Below are 12,850 nucleotides of genomic sequence, written 5' to 3'. Positions count from 1 at the left end.
TAGGGTGTGGGTTTTCCAATGGAACTTACTTAGTTCTACTGTACATGTATAGGAAGGGGTGGGATTGGGGGGGACAAATAAAAATCACTCACTACCTTCTGATCTCCAGGCATTCGCCACAAAATACTCAAACACAGATATCTATTTAAGTCAATTCACTATTTACATCACTGTTTATGTAAACATTTTCCCTCTGAGATATTCTCTAAAAATAAACATAACTGCTCCTATCTGTCAAATGTGGAATACAACAAAAACTGTGGAGAATCTATTATGAATCATATTGCATCGTGGCTGCTATCGGCACCCAGTGTGTCATTAACCTAAGTATGGGATGCATGGAGCAAGTCAGAATACTCTAGTTTGATATAACACTACAGAAATAGAATGAGTAAGATGTTTGGTGAGGTTTGCTAGGGAGGACATCCTACCTGTAGTGTATAAACAGCAATCAAAGGATCTTAAGTCTAGAATATGAAAATGAGATGGAATATCCTGTTGTTTTATGCATACAGACACCTTGTAATTATGTGTGTGCCACCCCAGCTTGATGATTCATAAATACAGTAAACAAATTCAGCTTGACTTGGTCTGTAATGATTGGATATTGTGAAAGGAATTTTCGGTTTTGAGTGCTGTTAAGTGGTCCCAGTAGCCACACACTGGACACAAACTGGTTGAATCTGTTGTTTCAATGTAATTTGTCAATGTATTGTTACGTAGAAAATACATTGGATTTGAAAAAATGGTGACATTTCAACCACAGGGTAACGTCATCATGGTAACCAAATTTCAGCATAAGCAAACTTTGAATATAATATGTTGTACCTTTCATTTGTACCTTTTTTTAAATTATTTTTTTATTTCACCTTTATTTAACCAGGTAGGCAAGTTGAGAACAAGTTCTCATTTACAATTGCAACCTGGCCAAGATAAGGCAAAGCAGTTCAACAAATACAACAACACAGAGTTATACAAACATACAGTCAATAATACAGTAGAAAAATAAGTCTACATACAATGTGAGCAAGTGAGGTGAGAAAAGGGAGGTAAAGGCAACAACAAAAAAAGGCCATGGTGGCAAAGTAAATACAATATAGCAAGTAAAACACTGGAATGGTAGATTTACAGTGGAAGAATGTGCAAAGTAGAGATAGAAATAATGGGGTGCAAAGGAACTAAATAAATAAATAAATACAGTAGGGAAAGAGGTAGTTGTTTGGGCTAAATTATAGATGGGCTATGTACAGGTGCAGCAATCTCTGAGCTGCTCTGACAGCTGGTGCTTAAAGCTAGTGAGGGAGATAAGTGTTTCCAGTTTCAGAGATTTTTGTAGTTTGTTCCAGTAATTGGCAGCAGAGAACTGGAAGGAGAGGCGGCCAAAGGAAGAATTGGTTTTGGAGGTGACCAGAGAGATATACCTGCTGGAGCGCGTGCTACAGGTGGGTGCTGCTATGTTGACCAGCGAGCTGAGATAAAGGGGGACTTTACCTAGCAGGGTCTTGTAGATGACCTGGAGCCAGTGGGTTTGGCAACGAGTATGAAGAGAGGGCCAGCCAACGAGAGCGTGCAGGTCGCAGTGGTGGGTAGTATATGGGGCTTTGGTGACGAAACGGATGGCACTGTGATAGACTGCATCCAATTTATTGAGTAGGGTATTGGAGGCTATTTTATAAATGACATCGCCGAAGTCGAGGATTGGTAGGGTGGTCAGGTTTACAAGGGTATGTTTGGCAGCATGGGTGAAGGATGCTTTTTTGCAAAAAAGGAAGCCAATTCTAGATTTAACTTTGGATTGGAGATGTTTGATGTGAGTCTGGAAGGAGAGTTTACAGTCTAGCCAGACTCCTAGGTATTTATAGTTGTCCACATATTCTAAGTCAGAGCCGTCCAGAGTAGTGATGTTGGACAGGCGGGCAGGTGCAGGCAGCGATCGGTTGAACATCATGCATTTAGTTTTACTTGTATTTAATAGCAATTGGAGGCCACGGAAGGAGAGTTGTATGGCAATGAAGCTCGCCTGGAGGGTTGTTAACACAGTGTCCAAAGAAATCAAATCAAATTTTATTTGTCACATACACATGGTTAGCAGATGTTAATGCGAGTGTAGCGAAATGCTTGTGCTTCTAGTTCCGACAATGCAGTAATAATCCAACAAGTAATCTAACTAACAATTCAAAAAAAAAAAAAAAAAAAAAAAAAAAAAAATACTGTCTTATACACAGTGTAAGGGGATAAAGAATATGTACATAAAGATATATGAATGAGTGATGGTACAGAGCAGCTTAGGCAAGATACAGTAGATGGTATCGAGTACAGTATATACATATGAGATGAGTATGTAAACAAAGTGGCATAGTTAAAGAGGCTAGTGATAGATGTATTACATAAGGATGCAGTAGATGATATAGAGTACAGTATATACGTATACATATGAGATTAATAATGTAGGGTATGTAAACATTATATTAGGTAGCATTGTTTAAAGTGGCTAGTGATGTATTTGACATCATTTCCCATCAATTCCCATTATTAAAGTGGCTGGAGTTAAGTCAGTGTGTTGGCAGCAGCCACTCAATGTTAGTGGTGGCTGTTTAACAGTCTGATGGCCTTGAGATAGAAGCTGTTTTTCAGTCTCTCGGTCCCAGCTTTGATGCACCTGTACTGACCTCGCCTTCTGGATGATAGCGGGGTGAACAAGCAGTGGCTTGGGTGGTTGTTGTCCTTGATGATCTTTATGGCCTTCTTGTAACATCGGGTGGTGTAGGTGTCCTGGAGGGCAGGTAGTTTGCCCCCGGTGATGCGTTGTGCAGACCTCACTACCCTCTGGAGAGCCTTACGGTTGTGGGCGGAGCAGTTGCCGTACCAGGCGGTGATACAGCCCGCCAGGATGCTCTCGATTGTGCATCTGTAGAAGTTTGTGAGTGCTTTTGGTGACAAGCCGAATTTCTTCAGCCTCCTGAGATTGAAGAGGCGCTGCTGCACCTTCTTCACGATGCTGTCTGTGTGAGTGGACCAATTCAGTTTGTCTGTGATGTGTATGCCGAGGAACTTAAAACTTACTACCCTCTCCACTACTGTTCCATCGATGTGGATAGGGGGGTTTTCCCTCTGCTGTATCCTGAAGTCCACAATCATCTCCTTAGTTTTGTTGACGTTGAGTGTGAGGTTATTTTCCTGACACCACACTCCGAGGGCCCTCACCTCCTCCCTGTAGGCCGTCTCGTCGTTGTTGGTAATCAAGCCTACCACTGTTGTGTCGTCCGCAAACTTGATGATTGAGTTGGAGGCGTGCGTGGCCACGCAGTCGTGGGTGAACAGGGAGTACAGGAGAGGGCTCAGAATGCACCCTTGTGGGGCCCCAGTGTTGAGGATCAGCGGGGTGGAGATGTTGTTGCCTACCCTCACCACCTGGGGGCGGCCCGTCAGGAAGTCCAGTACCCAGTTGCACAGGGCGGGGTCGAGACCCAGTGTCTCGAGCTTGATGACGAGCTTGGAGGGTACTATGGTGTTGAATGCCGAGCTGTAGTCAATGAACAGCATTCTCACATAGGTACTCCTCTTGTCCAGATGGGTTAGGGCAGTGTGCAGTGTGGTTGAGATTGCATCGTCTGTGGACCTATTTGGGCGGTAAGCAAATTGGAGTGGGTCTAGGATGTCAGGTAGGGTGGAGGTGATATGGTCCTTGACTAGTCTCTCAAAGACAGGGGGTGTCGTCTGCGTAGAGGTGGATCAGAGACTCACCAGCAGCAAGAGCGACATCATTGATGTATACAGAGAAGAGAGTCAGTCCAAGAATTGAACCCTGTGGCACCCCCATAGAGACTGCCAGAGGCCCGGACAACAGACCCTACGATTTGACACACTGAACTCTATCAGAGAAGTAACTGGTGAACCAGGCGAGGCAATCATTTGAGAAACCAAGGCTGTCGAGTCTGCCGATGAGGATTTGGTGATTGACAGAGTCGAAAGCCTTGGCCAGGTCAATGAATACGGCTGCACAGTATTGTTTCTTATCGATGGCGGTTAAGATATCGTTTAGGACCTTGAGCGTGGCTGAGGTGCACCCATGACCAGCTCTGAAACCATTTTGCATAGCGGAGAAGGTATGGTGGGATTCGAAATGGTCGGTAATCAGTTTGTTGACTTGGCTTTCAAAGACCTTAGAAAGGCAGGGTAGGATAGTCTGTAGCAGTTTGGGTCAAGAGTGTCCCCCACTTTGAAGAGGGGGATGACCGCAGCTGCTTTCCAATCTTTGGGAATCTCAGACGACACGAAAGAGAGGTTGAACAGGCTAGTAATAGGGGTGGCAACAATTTCGGCAGATAATTTTAGAAAGAAAGGGTCCATATTGTCTAGCCCGGCTGATTTGTAGGGGTCCAGATTTTGCCGCTCTTTCAGAACATCAGCTGACTGGATTTGGGAGAAGGAGAAATGGGGAAGGCTTGGGCGAGTTGCTGTGGGGGGGTGCAATGCTTTTGACCGGGGTAGGGGTAGGCAGGTGGAAAGCATGACCAGCCCTAGAAAAATGCTTATTGAAATTCTCAATTATAGTGGATTTAACGGTGGTGACAGTGTTTCCTATCTTCAGTGCAGTGGGCAGCTGGGAGGAGGTGTTCTTATTCTCCATGGACTTTACAGCGTCCCAGAACTTTTTTGAGTTTGTGTTGCAGGAAGCAAATTTCTGCTTGAAAAAGCTAGCCTTTGCTTTTCTAACTGCTTGTGTATATTGGTTTCTAGCTTCCCTGAAAAGTTGCATATCACGAGGGCTGTTCGATGCTAATGCAGAACGCTATAGGATGTTTTTGTGTTGGTTAAGGGCAGTTAGGTCTGGAGAGAACCAAGGGCTATATCTGTTCCTGGTTCTAAATTTCTTGAATGGGGCATGCTTATTTAAGATGGTGAGGAAGGCATTTAAAAAAAAAACAGGTATCCTCTACTGACGGGATGAGATCAATATCCTTCCAGGATACCCCGGCCAGGTCGATTAGAAAGGCCTGCTCGCTGAAGTGCTTCAGGGAGCATTTAACAGTGATGAGTGGAGGTTGTTTGACCGCTAACCCATTACGGATGCAGGCAATGAGGCAGTGATCGCTGAGATCTTGGTAGAAAACAGCAGAGGTTTATTTAGAGGGCAAGTTGGTTAGGATGATATCTATGAGGGTGCCCGTGTTTACGGATTTGGGGTGGTACCTGGTTCATTGATAATTTGTGTGAGATTGAGGGCATCAAGCTTAGATTGTAGGATGGCTGGGGTGTTAAGCATGTTCCAGTTTAGGTCGCCTAGCAGCACGAGCTCTGAAGATAGATGGGGGGCAATCAGTTCACATATGGTGTCCAGAGCACAGCTGGGGGCAACGGTGAGAGACTTGTTTTTAGAGAGGTGGACTTTTAAAAGTAGAAGTTCAAATTGTTTGGGTACAGACCTGGATAGTAGGACAGAAGTCTGCAGGCTATCTTTGCAGAAGATTGCAACACCGCCCCCGTTGGCAGTTCTATCTTGTCTGAAAATGTTGTAGTTACGGATTAAAATGTCAGAATTTTTGGTGGTCTTCCTAAGCCAGGATTCAAACACGGCAAGAACATCCGGGTTGGCAGAGTGTGCTAAAGCAGTGAATAAAACAAACTTTGGGAGGAGGCTTCTAATGTTAGCATGCATGAAACCAAGGCTATTACGGTTACAGAAGTCATCAAAAGAGAGCGCATGGGGAATAGGAGTGGAGCTTAGCACTGCAGGGCCTGGATTCCCCTCTACATCACCAGAGGAGGAGTAGGATAAGGGTACGGCTAAAAGCTATGAGAATTTGTCATCTAGAATGTTTGGAACAGAGAGGTTTCTGGGGGCAATAAAATAGCTGCTCTGCCATCTTGGGATATGAATTTATGTTTTTATGAATTTATGTTTAAAACAACGTCAGATTTTTAACATTATATACACTATCAGAAATAAACAAACAATAGACTGGGCAGCACCTCCTACTGGAAAATTTATCTACAACTATCTTTTGGTCTCTCATCCAGATTTTTAACCAAGCCCAGCCCTGCTATGATATTTGTCGTTGACTATTACCAATTTGCTATTGTGAGAATGATTGTTGAGCAATCTTTAGGTAAAACTAAATATATTCACTGTTGCTATCAAAGTCATTCATAACGGTAGGTTTAACAGAGCATATGAAATGTGACCATACTTTATCCCTCAAGTATCATGAATGATGCCATTTAGGGCTATATAGCATTTGCAATGTAATCAACAGCTATTTTTTCAATTCAACTAAAAATAAACAATACAGTAGACCTAGGGTTTCAAGCTCTTACTTAGTACGGCTTTAATTCCAGTTTGTCTACAAATTAATAATTTATATGTTGGATTCACATCTCCATATTAACCAAGAAACAAAGTTAAAGAATAGGACTAAATCAAATAAAACCTATTCTTTAACTTTGTTTTTTTGTTTGAGATGGAGAAGTGAATCAACAGGGAGCGTTCCACGGGGATGCTGGCCAATGCAATACTCCAATTCTTCCCAAGTTGGCTGGATGTCCTTTGGGGGGTTAACCATTCTTGATATACACGGGAAACTGTTGAGCGTGAAAAATCCAGCAGCATTGCAGTTCTTGACACAAACCAGTGCGCCTGGCACCTACTACCATATCCTGTTCAAAGGCACTTAGATATTTTGTCTTGCCAATTCACCCTCTGAAGGTCACACCCACAATCCTTGTCTTAATTGTTTCAAGACTTAAAAATCCTTCTTTAACCTGTCTCCTCCACTTCATCTACACTGATTGAAGTGGATTTAACAAGTGACATCAATAAGGAATCATAGCTTTCACCTGGTCAGTCTATTTCATGGAAAGAGTTCATAATGTTTTGTACACTCAGTGTAACTTTCTCCTTATGTAATTGTATAAAGCATACATGTTCAAGATAGCATGCATAGGTCATCGCAGGTCTGTGGAGGTCTCAACAATTGCTGTAATAATTTGCGCAGTCTCGAACGGCATTAATCACTTTCACCATGTACTTTTAATGTAATCTCAACTGCAATTCAGGCCATTTGCTATTAGATGAATCACAGTGATAACATATGAATCTGTTGTATAAATAAACAAAATATCTGACATTGTATCCTCATTTGAACTTTACTGTGCTTTTAAAAATGGTTGAAAACACAGTGACAGACATTTGGGTGACAACTAAACCAACAAGCAGACATTGTTTTTCCATTGGATTTTGGTTGTGCTTTTAGATGGTTGAAAGCATAGTGATAACACATTGGGAATTCAACAAACTTCTGGCTGTCTTTGAGTGGATGAATACAGGTTGTGATCTCATTGATCAATTTCTCAACCAAATATTACCCAATTATCCACGTTGGAATGACGTGGACTAATGTGGACGTGGACTAATTTATGCTGACACCCAGTCCCTATGGCACAGGTCCAACTGAAACTCACCTGGCCATGTGGAGCCATGGCGCCTGTTGTCTGTAAGAAGCGACCTCAGCTTGCACAATCCCTTCAGTATTGAAATGGAAAACGCCACTCAGAGACACAATGTTCAGTTTTCCATGATAGTCCTGAGGGTGAATTATCTAATAAATCTCTCACTAGAATACTAAATACGCTATAAACACTGACTCAGATTATTTTACAGTACATCATGGTATTGTGAATCAATTGTCACATCTATCTTTTTCTCCTTTTCTTTGCCAACCTGTGGATTTGAGCATTATTATAGACTGTTATGCTTGTTTCTGAATCGTGCATTTGAAGGCACACAACATATTGGTTTGCACAGCAAATTATGAGTCTGGTCCTAGGGTTTTCCAGTCCATGACCAAGTGGAAAAATGTACCCTTCAAATACTCAGAAATAATTGCATTAGTAAATCACTAGCTGAACACCTTGATTTCTAAGAGAAAGTTGGCCTGTTATGTACACATGGTGCGGGGACCTGCATTCCAGACCCGGTTTGCTTCTCACAATCATTAGATAAGGATTTCTTGCATCATCATGTTGGGGCGGCAGGGTAGCCTAGTGGTTAGAGCGTTGGACTAGTAACCGGAAGGTTGCAAGTTCAAACCCCCCACAAATCTGTCGTTCTGCCCCTGAACAGGCAGTTAACCCACTGTTCCTAGGCCGTCATTGAACATAAGAATTTGTTCTTAACTGACTTGCCTAGTTAAATAAAGGTTAAAAAAAAGTAATAAAAAAATATGCAAACAAACCAATTTTCCTCACACCTGAAGAACATGCAGTCTCTCCAAAGAAATAATATCAATCAATTGGCTCATATTCACAGTGTGTCAGAGTAGGAGTGCTGATTTAAGATCATGTCAACACTGTCCATATAATCATATTAATTAGGATCTAAAAAAAAGTACATTGATCCTGGTTTATCACTCTGAGACACTTTGTGAATATGGGCCCTGATGTCTTCGCCCTGTGGGTAGTGTCATGAATTTTTGACTTTACAACCATATCGTAAATTCCTTGCAGAGACAGTCTCCCTGACCATGCAATATGGGAGAGAGGGGGTCACAGTAGAACAACGGAACTCTCCTGACAAATTCTACTACATCCCAGAATTTGAGAATTGAACAATATTCCTATTCGGGAGAATGTGGAAACGGTCAGTAGAGAAGCCAGCTACGACCCAGTCCATTTTGTTTCATGGTTGTGACCTCATTAAAAGACAATACAGCCACATTACCCTAACTCTGTTTATACAGGTTCCTCAGTTATGAGGTTCACCATCCAACAGGACAATGACCCTAAGCACACAACCAAGACAATGCAGGAGTGGCTTCGGGACAAGTCAATGAATGTCCTTGAGTGGCCCAACCAGAGCCTGAACTTGAACCTGATCGAACATCTCTGGAGAGACCTGAAAATTGCTGTGCAGCGACGCTCCCATCCAACCTGACAGAGGTTGAGAGGATCTGCAGAGAAGAATGGGAGAAACCCCAAATACAGGTGTGCCAAGCGTGTATCGTCACACCCAAGCAGACTCGAGGCTGTAATTGGTGTCAAAGTGTGCTTCAACAAAAGTACTGAGTGGAGGGTCTGAATACTTATGTAAATGTGATATTTCCATTTTGTTTTTAATACATTTGCATAAGTCTAAAAAAAAAAGTTTTTGTTTTGTCATTATGGGGTATTGTGTGTAGATAAGCAAAAAAAAAGATATAATCCATTTTAGAATAAGGCTGTGAAATATGAAAAAAGTCAAAGGGTCTGAATACTTTCCAAATGCACTGTACATGTCAGTACACACACGCACACGTATATCACATGGGGGAGAGGCATTGTTCCATGAGGTGTTGCTTTAATTGTTTTTGAAACCAGGTCTGCTGTTCTCTTGTGCTATAGAAGATGGAAGGGAGTTCCAGGCACTCATGGCTCTGTATAATACTGTACGTTTCCATTAATTTGTTCTGGACCTGGGGACTGTAAAAACACCCCCTGGTGGCATGTCTGGTGGGGTAAATGTGTGTCAGTGCTGTTGATCTGAGACTGTTGCACAGATCTTACTAACATGCTCAGGTGAAGATCCCCTGTGAGAAATAGCCTACCAGGCTATTTCAGATTCCATAAGCATTTCCCCTCTGCAGCAGAAGGAAGATGACAAATGGTAAATTAATCTGAAGCTTGCGAAAAATGCACAGAGCAATATGGGAGGCAGACACAAGGGATGTCACTCATCGGCTAAGATCTCTAGTTTACGTCTGTCAGTGACTGGTATTGTGAGCTGTGAAGAGAGAGCAAGAAAACAGCCAAAAATAAAACTTACTTTGCCAGTGAACCCTAATTCCATCTCTGATGACTTTATCAGACAGAAACAGCATGAACATCCCCCTTCAACTCTGTGGCAGGTTCACACGAAACCTGTAAAATTCTACTTGTAAAAAAATCTGTGTATAGAGCCTCAGGCCACTGGTACAAACCACTTTACACAATTACCACTGGTATGCAAGAGGAATACAATAGATTGGAACATTGCAGTCATAAATAAACAGCATATGATAAAACATTAGCACAAAAACTGGGGTACTTTATTTTGTGATTTACTGATGTCTTAAAATACATACCAAATGTGCAACATAAGATTTGTCACAACCAACAATTTAGTGACAGAGGACTGTATGTGCAATAGTGAATGTAGCTACATCATTGTTCAATTTGTTTGAACGTTTCAAAAGTATATTCATATCCCTTGTTATACAGGCTGAATTCAAATTATTATTTTTCTCACCTATCTACACACACTAGCACATAGTGACAAAGTAAAAACATTTCTGCAAATGTATTGAAATACAGAAATCTCATCTACATACTGTAAGTATTCACACCCCTGCGTCAATACATAGTCACCATTGACAGCGATTACAGCTGTGAGTCTTTCTGGGTAAGACTAAGAGCTTTGCCCATCTGGATTGTGCAACATTTCCACATTCTTTTTAATTCTTCAAGCTCTGTCAAGTTGGTTGTTCATCATTGCTAGACAGCCGTTTTCATGTCTTGCCATAGATTTTCAAGCAGATTCAAGTCAAAACTAAACTAAGTAACTAGACCACTCAGGAACATTCACTGTCTTCTTGGTAAGCACCTTGTGTGTATTTAGGCTTGTGTTTTAAGTTATTGTCCTGCTGAAAGGTGCATTTGTTTCCCAGTGTCAGTTGGAAAGCAGACCAACTTTTCTAGGATTTTGCCTGTGCTTAGCTCTATTGTTTCTTTTCAGCCTAAAACTCCCTAGTCCTTGTCAATGACAAGCATACCCATAACATGATACAGCCAACACTATGCTTGAAAATATGAAGAGTGGTTCTCAGTGATGTGTTGTGTTGAATTTGCCCCAAACATAAGACTTTGTACTCAGGACAAAGTTAATTTCTTTGCCACATTTTTTGCAGTGTTACTTTAGTGCCTTATGACAAACAGCATGCACATTTGAAAAAAAAAATCTGTAAAGCCTACCTTCTCATTCTGTCAAATAGGTTATAATTGTGGAGTAACTAAAATGTTGTCGATCCATCCTCAGTTCTCTTATCACAGTCATTAAAATCTGTTTGAATGTCACCATTGTCCTCATGGTGAAATCCCCGGATTTAGGAAGGACGCATATATGTTTGTAGTGACTGGGGGTAATTATGTCTCTTTTTAATTTATCATCTACCAATAGGTGCCCTTATTTGTGAAGCATTGGAAAACCTCCCTAGTCTATATGGTTGAATCGGTTTGAAATTCACAGCTCGACTGAGGGACCTTACAGAAAATAGTGTGGGGTACAGAGATGAGGTAGTCAAACAGGGTGAGGCCATGCAAATTATGCAAGTTAAGCAAACCTTGACTCCTAAACGTATTTAGGCTTGCCATAACTTGAATAGTTGACTTGAGACATTTCAGCTTTTAATGTTAAGCTATTTTATAAAAATACCTAAAAACGTAATTCCACTTTGACATTATAGGGTATTGTGTGCAGGCCAGTGACAAAATCCATTTAAAATCCATCAGTCTAACAAAATCTGGAAAAAGTCCAGCAGGGTGAATACTTTCTGACGGCACTGTAGCCACGTCATATTCTAGTATCAACAATAAAATGACACCGACATACATTAGAGAAAAAAATACATCAAAGTTAGCACTGACCATGGACACCCCTCCAATCAAACACAGTGATGCAGTAGTACAATTCTGACCAACTATGGTGAAAATACTCCTGCCTTGTTGCAGCAGTGACACCCAGTGGTTTGTGTAATGACTGTCACATGGTGTGCTTGTGTACAGTAGATGCCACAACAGTGTTTGCCCCACACCTGTCATGGTCGCTGCAGAGAAGCCCAGCTTCTCCAGAATCACCCAGGGAGGCTCATCCACATGGTACTCCCAACTGTAAATGCAATTATCTAGTTATTATTTGCCTTATTATGAATCATAATAGAAAGTATGTACCTTGCAAATCCATGGCAGACAAAAGGCTTTATAAACAAACACTATGGTGTTTGGGTATTTTTTGTAAATTCATAAAGAAACAAAGTAACACTAGGGCATTTGTTTGCCCTATGAAGGCATGTTAATAAAACACTTGTTAGACTACACATTCTGTAGATTGAGCTTTAAAAAAAAAAAAACAGTAAATTATTCAAATTCATCACAAGTTGTTTCCAAATGTCTTTCTGGCTCATAAGTAGTTTATTATGGATTGGTCTGAAAACTCACCACAAACCCTTGTTGGACCAGTCTCCTAAAAGCAGTGACAATGCAAGGTAAAATTACATTTCAAATGACCTCCCAAATGCAACTTGGCATTTGGACTGACATTTTTCTCATTTGCTATGGCTATGACCAATTAGTTCTTACACAAATTGCAGAAATGCCACAACACATGTTTACATTAAATTGAGATAATTGTGTGGCTGTAGTTAAATAAAACACATTGTAGCAGACATACATGTCACCAGTGGTGTAAGGTACGTAAGTAAAAATAGTTTAAAGTACTCCTTAAGTAGTTTTTTGGGGCATCTGTACTTTCCTATAAATATATGACAACTTCACTACATTCATAAATAAAATAATCTAATCCACACATTTTAACTGACACAGCAAAGTTCTTGTTACATATTGAATGCTTAGCAGGACAAGAAATTGGTCCAATTCACACACTTATCAAGACAACACATGGTCATCCCTACTGCCTCTGATCTGGTGAACTCACTAAACGCAAATGCTTCTTTTGTAATTGATGTCGGAGTGCGCCCCTGGCTATCCATACATTTTAAAAACATGAAAATGGTGCCACCTTTGCTTATTAGAAGGAATTCGAGATCATTTATACTTTTACTTT

The sequence above is a fragment of the Oncorhynchus tshawytscha genome, linkage group LG18 (genome assembly GCF_018296145.1).
Source record: "Oncorhynchus tshawytscha isolate Ot180627B linkage group LG18, Otsh_v2.0, whole genome shotgun sequence".
Lineage (NCBI taxonomy): Eukaryota > Metazoa > Chordata > Actinopteri > Salmoniformes > Salmonidae > Oncorhynchus > Oncorhynchus tshawytscha.
The sequence above is the reverse complement of the archived record's forward strand: the minus strand, read 5'-3'. Positions refer to the sequence as shown.